This window comes from Petaurus breviceps, unplaced genomic scaffold, assembly GCF_028583685.1.
Source record: "Petaurus breviceps papuanus isolate PSGF00001 unplaced genomic scaffold, PetGlider_PUasm1.0 76, whole genome shotgun sequence".
Classification (NCBI taxonomy): domain Eukaryota; kingdom Metazoa; phylum Chordata; class Mammalia; order Diprotodontia; family Petauridae; genus Petaurus; species Petaurus breviceps.
Window position 1 is genome coordinate 13,805,688 of NW_027186473.1, and position 8,928 is coordinate 13,814,615.

Consider the following 8,928-nt stretch of genomic DNA (forward strand, 5'->3'; position numbering starts at 1 on the left):
TGCATAGCATTACTCATCATAAGTGCTTCAGAGTTGTCTTGGATCATTGCAGTGCTGAGAATAGCTAAGTCATTCACAGCTGATCATCTTACAATATTGCTGTTACTTTGTACACAGGACATTTGACTTTGCCTAATTGGAAAGTCTTAAAGGCAAAAACAACACTGAAAGACTTCACTCCGAGCAAAGCAGTTGAGTGCCTCTCAACTGAGAGTGTCAGAGGAGGTATTCATTTTCAAACTTGCCTACTTATCACAAGGGAGGATTTCATTTAATATGGTTTGGAGTTGCTGTGAATCCTGAAATGTCAGGTACAGGAAAGCATCCACCTGGAATGAATTCAGGAACTCCAACCTTCTTCTAGTCAAAATGACAAGGTTTATTGTAATATTAATATTCTTAGGGAATCTGCAACTTAATGGGGGTGAGACTGATGCTTATATACAAAAATGATGGTGAAAGGATGTGGATGAGATTAAAGAGTGGTAAGTAGCCTGGGGTTGGCCAAGAGAGACAGTGAAAGGAGTGTCAAGTAAGCTTGATCTAGTTGGGTTGCCATGGGCCAGATGCCTTGAGTGGAGGGCTAATGATCTGGCCTACTAAAATGTATGGGAAAATTCATGGACTGGGTTGCTTTCAAAGACATGGTCTTTTCCTTTTAGGAGTCCAGATTCCATCACCTCATCACAATAGTGATGAGGAAGTCATTGGAAAGTGCTAATGATACAAAAAAAGACAAAAATCAGTAAGACATTTTAAAAGAAAAAAATAAGGGAGTTAGACCAAGAAAAACATGTAGAGGGCTATGTAATTCTGTCCTATTACTGTTGTTGCTATTATTATAAAATTAAGAGGATTTGTCAACAAATGGAACTGGCCTCTAGCCTGTGGGTGTCCTGTGCTGAACAGAGCAGGCCAGAGACAAGAGAGTCAGGAATGAAACAGAAGTTTAATTTCAAAGTGAGGGAAACAGTTCCTTCATAAGAAAAGGGCCTCACCTGCTTATGGCAGGGCTAGGGTTTGACTTGGACCACAGCACAGGCATTCTTGGGTCTTGTGCGAACAGTCTACAAGTCACTAGTCATTGAACCTTGTGATTGTTCATCAGGGCACAGAACCACAGTGTTAGTGTGGCCAAGAGGAGAAGGCAGATACCTGGTTTGGTTCATTTGGCCATTACAAGCACAGGGGATTGTTAGCAAGTCAGGGGATTTGATTGATCACTTTAGTTGCAACATGTAGTTTCAGTCTCAGCTTCCAGGTCAGAGTCCCCTGCAAAGTAGCAAAGCTCCAACAAATCTAAATAGTTAGTAAAATCATTATATATCATACCAATTGATATGAAAATTATAGATCTCACTACAACAGATTAGATATTCTCCAAGATATCTTCTAGCTCTAAAATTTTTAGTCTTTACTATTTGGCCAGGGGAGAAGGAGGGAACAGGAAAAGAAAGATTGGCAATGACAGAAAAATTGCTCATATAATAACAGAAATTGTTATTACCAAATGTAATATGGACTGCCACTCCCTTAAAGATCCTAGTAATGTCAGAATTTTAGTAATGTCTTTACCTTCCTACTCTTAAGATATTTACTCTCCATTAGGTTGAGCTGAACTATACCCTAAGTTTCCCCACCCAGAGATCTTACCTTGTAAAGGAACCTAGGTTAAGCTAGATATAAGCTTCTAATAATGTCCCCACTCCTTTCCCTTGGGAGTCATGGCTTGAAGATTTAAACAACCAGAACGAAATTGTTTTCCTTGCCTGGAATGCCAAGGACCACTGGGGTCTCATGACCAGGCTTTGCTACCTCATACTACCTCCTACCCCTCTCCTCCTAAAAGTATAAGAAGTTTTTGCATGGTTCTTAGAGTTGGCAAATCCACTGGGCTCTCACGGGCTATCTTTCAGGTTGGTATGTTTACCACCCTGTTATCTCAAAGACACTATATTTCTCATTTCATGGCTTTGATTTATTTTAGGACTTGACATCAGATAAGACTGCTATTATGTTTCCACTTCCTATAATATGATACACTGCCCATTTCTTCTTTTAAAAAAATGAGTTTTATTGATGCTTCTTATTTTTACACTGTTGAGGTTTGGGGGTTTAGGGGTGCTCAAGACCCCAAAATACCAACATGCCGGGTCCTTCCTAATGAATTCAACTCAAGAGTTCTCTCAGCATTACAGCAAGCACCCCAGCATCCCCAGAGTGGCTGCCAACACAGGTTCTTAGATCTGCTTTTCTAAAGGAAAACAACTCAAAATGGGTTAACAATCTTGCTTTAATCAATCAAACATTATCATTTACCTAGTTCAGGGGGAAAAGTCAGCACCCCAAACTTCAGAGTATACAGACAGAAGTTACAAGAAAATAGAGAAACATTTCAAGCAGACAGGCCTCCAACTGTATGACCATTACATATATCCATACCTAGTCACAGTTACCAGAGAGGGATGCATCAACATCTGGGTTTTCAAAGCCAGGGAGTGAGCCCCAAAGCAAAGCCTCACATCAAGGTTTATATAGAGAATGCAACAACTCTCTTGACTACTGCCCAATTACAAAGTATCTCCTGAAAAACAATTCCCCCTCCCCCCCAGGCTTAAGGTGCACTTAAGCCTATCAAAGAGCCTAGGGGCAGGGAAGATCTTAAATTCACATTCCCATTACACCCAGCCAAAATAAAACAAAGTTCATTAAAGATTTGCCATAATGGGTAGTCTCTTAAGGAACCTAAATATTTGTGATGCTTGTGTTGACAAGTGGCTCTGGAACAATCTGACTCAAACTGAGTTTGCACTAGACTGAATCTCAGCACATTCATAGAGGCAAAATGGATCTTATATACAGAAAGATTGTGGGAGGGATCTTGAATTGGTCCAGAGGAGGGATTTGGGGAGGGTCTTGGGGAACTGAGGTCAGACTCCAGGAATAGGATTAAGGGTGGGAAATAGCTGAAGGTTACCTGGAGATGACAGACAATGGATATTTTGATAAGATCAAAAGTAGGAAATAGCTGGACAATGGAGGACTAGACTAGGTTAAGAGTAACAGAGATTTGGGCCTATTGATAATGAAAGGTTTATGGCCTCAGGCAAATGCTTCATTCAAGAGGTTTCCCAAATCCTAAACCCCATCAACACTTTAGTTATTTCTGTTAATATTCTAACCTGCCCCCCTCCAACCTGAACCTTTCCTTGGAATAATTAACATTTGGTATCTCAAAAATTCAGACCTTTGTTTCTCTCACCCACACCCCAAAAAGCTAACACATAAAAATATAAAATTTTCCTATCTTTTATGACATACTACAATGACCTACTTAAGGAAATTCTACTGTACCCTTCTATTTTTTTAAGAATATGCAAAAAAGGGGAGAGAGCCAAGATGGCGGAGTAGAAGCAGGACCTCCCTGATGCTCCAGCTTCCACCTTCCCCAAACCATGTAAAATAAAAGGGACTCTAAACAAACTTTGGAGCTGCAGAACCCACAAAATGACACAGAGAAGCTAACCTCCTGCTGAGGACAGCCTGGCAGGGCAGCGCTCTGGGAGCCGAGCCCAGCCCCATGCTGAGGATTTAGCGCCAGGGCGGGCTTGACCAGCTTCTGGCCAGAGGGACTCCAGATCAGCAGCAGCTGTGGCTGTTTCCAGATTTATCAACACATAGATAAGGACAAAGTAAGATGTCAGTACAGTCTGGACTTTGGGACCAAGTAAGTGGGAGTGCATGGCTTTTACCCCCGAGGCGAGAAGCCTCTGAGCCACCAGCACAGCCAGTGCCACGTGGCAGCTTCAGCTCCTGGCCTGCAGAGTATAGGGGGACCAAGCACCAGTCTGAGGGGTAATCACTCTTGCTTTAACCTGCTTGGATCTAGATTGCAGTCTAGGGTGGAGATCCTGGGGTGTGTGTCCAGCTTGCCAGAGCATGTGGAAACCTCAGAGAGGGCACCCATCTAATACCTCCAGCAGCTGAGAAAACCCCAGCATTTGGGATGAAAGCTCTCCTGTCTGGTGGCAGAGTCCTACTGTGGCAAAAAGCCCAGGGGTCAAGTGACTGAGAGGCGACATGACCAGGCAAAGGAAATGAAGCAGACGAAAGATTCCAACATTACACTCCTATTTGGGGGACAAAAAGGAGCAAAGCATGGAACAGGAGGAAAACAGTGAAGTCAGAACTCCTACACCAAAAGCTTCAAAGTAAAATATGAGCTGGTTACAGGCCATAGAGGACCTTAAGAAGCAGATAAAAGAAGTGGAGGAAAAATTGGGAAGAGAAATGAGAACAATGCAAGAAAATTATGAAATGAGAGTCAACAGCCTGACTGAGGAAAATAATACCTTAAAAAACAGACTGACTCAAATGGTAAAAGAGGCTAAAAAAAGCAATGAGTAGAAGAATGCCTTAAAAAGCTGAATTTGCCAGATAGAAAAAGAATCTCAAAAGCTCAATGAGGAGAATTATGCCTTCAGAATTAGATTGGAGCAAATGGAAGCTAATGACTTTATGAGAAACCAAGATGCTGTTAAATAGATCCAAACAAATGAAAGAATAGAAGGCAATGTGAAATATCTCATGGGAAAAACCACTGACCCGGAAAATAGATCCAGGAGAGATAATTTAAAAATTATTGGACTACCTGAAAGCCATGATCAAAGTAAGAACCTAGAAATCATCCTCCAGGAAGTTCTCAAAGAAAACTGCCCTGATGTTTTAGAACCAGAGGGCAAAACAGAGGTTGAAAGAATCCACCGATCACCTCCTGAAAAAGATCCCAAAATGAAAACTCCTAGGAATATTATAGCCAGGTTCTGGAATTACCAGATCAAGGAGAGAATATTACAAGCAGCCAGGAAGAAACAATTTGAATATTGTGGAAACACAATCAGGATGACCCAGGATCTGGCAGCTTCTACACTGAGGGATTGAAGGGCTTGGAATATGATATTCTGGAGGTCAAAGGAGCTGGGATTAAAACAAAGAGTCACCTACCCAGCAAAACTGAGTATCATGTTTCAGGGGAAAATATGATCATTCAGTGGAATAGAGGACTTTCAAGCATTCTTGCTGAAAAAACCAGATTTGAACAGAAAATTTGACATTCAGATACAAGAAGCAAGAGAAGCATGAGAAGGTAAACAGGGAAAAGAAATCATAAGGAACTTATCAAAATTGAACTATTAACATTCCTACATGGAAAAACAATAATTGTAACTTATGAAACTTTTCTCAGTAGTTGAAGGGAATAGAAATATATGTATGTCTATATAGGAGGGTATATGGGCATATGAATACATATGTGAATGTGTGTATATATGTTTACAGGTATACATAGATAGAGGGCACAGGACCAATTTAACAGGAAGGGATGATACTTAAAAAGTGAAATTAAGAGGTGAGACAGGAATATGATGAGAGGAGATGGGGAGAGATAGATTGGGGTAAACTATCTCATACAGAAGAGGCAAGGGAAAATGGTTACAATGGAGGGGAAGAATAGGAAGGCAAAAGGGAATGGGTCAACCTTATTCCCATTGAATTTGGCTTGGGGAGGGAATGAAATACACACGAAATAGGGTATCTCACCCTCCAGGAGAGTAGGTGGGGAAGTGGAAGAGAGGGGGGATAATGGAAGGGAGGGCACACTGGGGGGGGGGGGGGGGGGGGAGTTGGAAGCACCTACTTTTGAAATGCAATGGGATCAAAGTAGAAAACAGAACAAGTGGGAGGTGGGATAGGAGGGAGGGAAATATAATCAGTCTTTTACAATATATCTACTATGTTATTGTTTTGCATTAGCCACATATGTGCAACCTATACTGAACTGCTTATCTTCCCAGTAAGGGTGGGTGACAAGGAAGGAAGGGAATGAATCTGGAATTCAAAGTTTTAAAATTAAATATTCAAATATATATATATATGTGTGTATGTGTATATATATATATATATATATATATATATATATATATACTATTATTAATACTATTTTACATGTAATTGGGAAATATGATATACAGGCACTGAGGCATAGAGATCCACTGGAAAAGTCAAAATTGGTATGGGAGAAAATATGGGAGAGAGCAGATTGGAGAAGGGGGTATCCTGTGGGACTGCTATTTTGGGGTGGTGGGTAGGGGAAAAACAGGGAGAAAATTTGTAACTCAAAATCTGGTGGAAATGAATGATGTAAATCAGAAGTTAATAAAGCATTTGAAAAAAAAGAATATGCAAAAAACGTGTGCTTAAAAGCAGTCAGTTTGGCATAGCAGATAGGAAAACCTGGTCTAAGGAGAATCTTGATCAGGACTGAGGTCAGACTCCAGGAATAGGATTAAGGGTGGGAAATAGCTGAAGGCTAACTGGAGATGACAGAAAATGGAGGTCTAGGCTAGTTTAAGGGTAACAGATTTGGGTATAGATTTTTTTTTTTGCTTTTTAGAGGGCAACTGGGGTTAAATAACTTGCCCAAGGTCACATAGATAGTTTTTGTGTTAAGTGTTTGAGGCCACATTTGAACTCAGGTCCTCCTGACTCCAGGGCAGGTGCTCTATTCACTGGGTATAGATATTTTCATAGGATCAAGGGTAGGAAGTAGCTAGCCTGCTCAGTTCAGCACAAGACACTCACAGGATAGAGGCTGTTGTATCTGTTGACAAATCCTCTTAATTTTATAATAGCAACAACAGTAATAGCATAGAATTTCTTGGTCTAACTCCCTTATTTTTTTCTTTTAAAATGTCTTATTGATTTTTGTCTTTTTTCATATCATTAGCACTTTCCAATGACTTCCTTATCACCATTGTGATTTGGGGCTCTCAAGCACCCCTAGATCCTAAACCTCAACAATGACATGATGTGACATGACAAGTGTTGACCTGAAAGCTTGGTTAAAAGAGGCAAACAGGCTAGGTGATTTTAAATTCATATTGTTTATTCCCTTAAAGCTAGTGGATATGTGCTGTTTGGAGCCAAAACATAAGTTCTGACTGACAAAAGAATGAACAGCTCTAAATACATTTCAGGACATTCACAATGCAGGATGTCCCTCAGATTTATGGTCTCCATATGTGTCTAACCATACTATGAGAAAGGAAGTTTCTTAGTTGAATAAGTTGTAAATACAAATTGACAAGATAATTGATAAAGTAGTATCAGTTGGAAATTATTATCCCAGGATAGTATATGCTGATATGATACCAAGATAATATAAGTCCCACTATTCTGCACAAATAGGAAGGACATTCCTTATCAACCTTAATTGTTCTTAAAGTTGTTGATTAGTTCATACTTTGGCCCTTATTGGGGTTCAAATGGTCTGTAATGATTATCATAAGTGAATTGGATTTAAGTGAGGGAATGCTATGCAAAGTCACCAGCCTCACTTTCTCTTACAGAAATATCGGGGTCCAGTGGCCAGATACAGATCAGGACAACTGGATGGTCCAGGTTGACCTTGGACTTTTTAAGTTGTGATCTTTTTCTAATTCTCACTTTGCTTGAAGCAAAGCCTTTTCAGTGATTAGGCTTGTTTAAGAAGTGGGTCAAGGGATGGGGCCTTTAATTGAAAAAGAAAAATCAAACTGGGAGGGGAACACCTTTAGGGTTGCTAGTTGAAAGAGAAACAATTACTATTTGCATTCACTCTGAGCCATCAGGGCCCAAAAAATAATCACTAAGTTGTACTTGGGCAGGGACCTATTGTTGACCAATCAATGAAAGACTGAGTGGGGTTTAAGGTATGGTCTTTAAGAAAGAAATCTAGTCAGTAAACCCCAAGATAACTAGGTAGGTTTCAGGCATCAAAAGTTACCTTCCTTTGTGCAGAATGCCCTCAGGTAAGGTCATGATGACCAGAAGGAGGGAGAACCAATCAATCAATCAACAAGTGTATGTATATATGTATGTATGTATGTGCATGTGCATTATTGTGTACATATACACACATATTTATATACACAGATGTATATATGTATATATACGCACACATGTATATATACATACACATATGTTGTACCAGGAAATCAGTGAGTGAGGCCATTAATCATTTTAAGTGGAGTTTTATGAATGAGCTGGCGACTGCCAGGGGTCACGTACCCAAATCAAGCAGCCTTGAGGTGCATATTCTCAGGGCTTATATAGACCAAAGCCACAACATAACTGTTACCAAGGGGAAACCACAACTTGACAGTTATTATGAGCAAGCTGGGAAAATACAGAAGCCAAAAGATAACAATCAGTTCGTTGCCTAATGACCAATTTGTTGCCCAACTGGAAAGTCCCTAAGTAACCAGGAAGGGAGGAGAGGGCTATGGGTTTCAGGTGGCAGGTTTGGGCAGGTCTCCTAGGTGGGCTTTGTTTCAGGCAAGTCTCCTAGGCTAACTTACCCAAGACGGGAGAGATGGGGGAAGTTCAGAAAACGGTGGTTCTAACCCATGCATATATATACATACATATGTATGTGTGTGTGTACATACACACAACAATGTGCTGTTTTTTTTACAGAGAAAGGTTAAAAAAAAAGTCCTGGCCCTCAAGGATGCAATTGGATGTTACTTGTTTTAATATATATTTCCAAAACTTCTGCTGAGAGGGAAGGGTATAGTTTGGGAATGGTATAAATTGATTGGTGAAAGAAGAGAAGGTTTTGAACAGATGCTTTGTGGATAGAGAACCAATCAGAAAGAGTAAAAGGATTGGCCCATGGGTGGAGAACCTGCAGCTTCAAAGCCACATGGTCTTTCTAGGTCCTTGGGTGCAGCCTTTTTACAATCCAAGTTTTACAGAACAGATCCTTTTATTAAGGGGACTTGTTCTATGAAGTTTGGACTCAGTCAAAGGGCTGCACCAGCATTACTGGACTGGCCTATAGTGGTGAAGGCCCGGTTAGAGCTCTAATATGAAATAACATGAATTTGT

At 40.4% G+C, this 8,928-nt stretch overlaps 1 protein-coding gene across 1 annotated transcript in view; it reads left to right on the plus strand.

Moving 5' to 3' along the window:
* Window positions 1-8,928, plus strand: part of SRP72 (signal recognition particle 72) — a 105,277-nt gene that overhangs the window by 38,235 nt on the left and 58,114 nt on the right. The gene's annotated exons all lie outside the window — the stretch shown is intronic.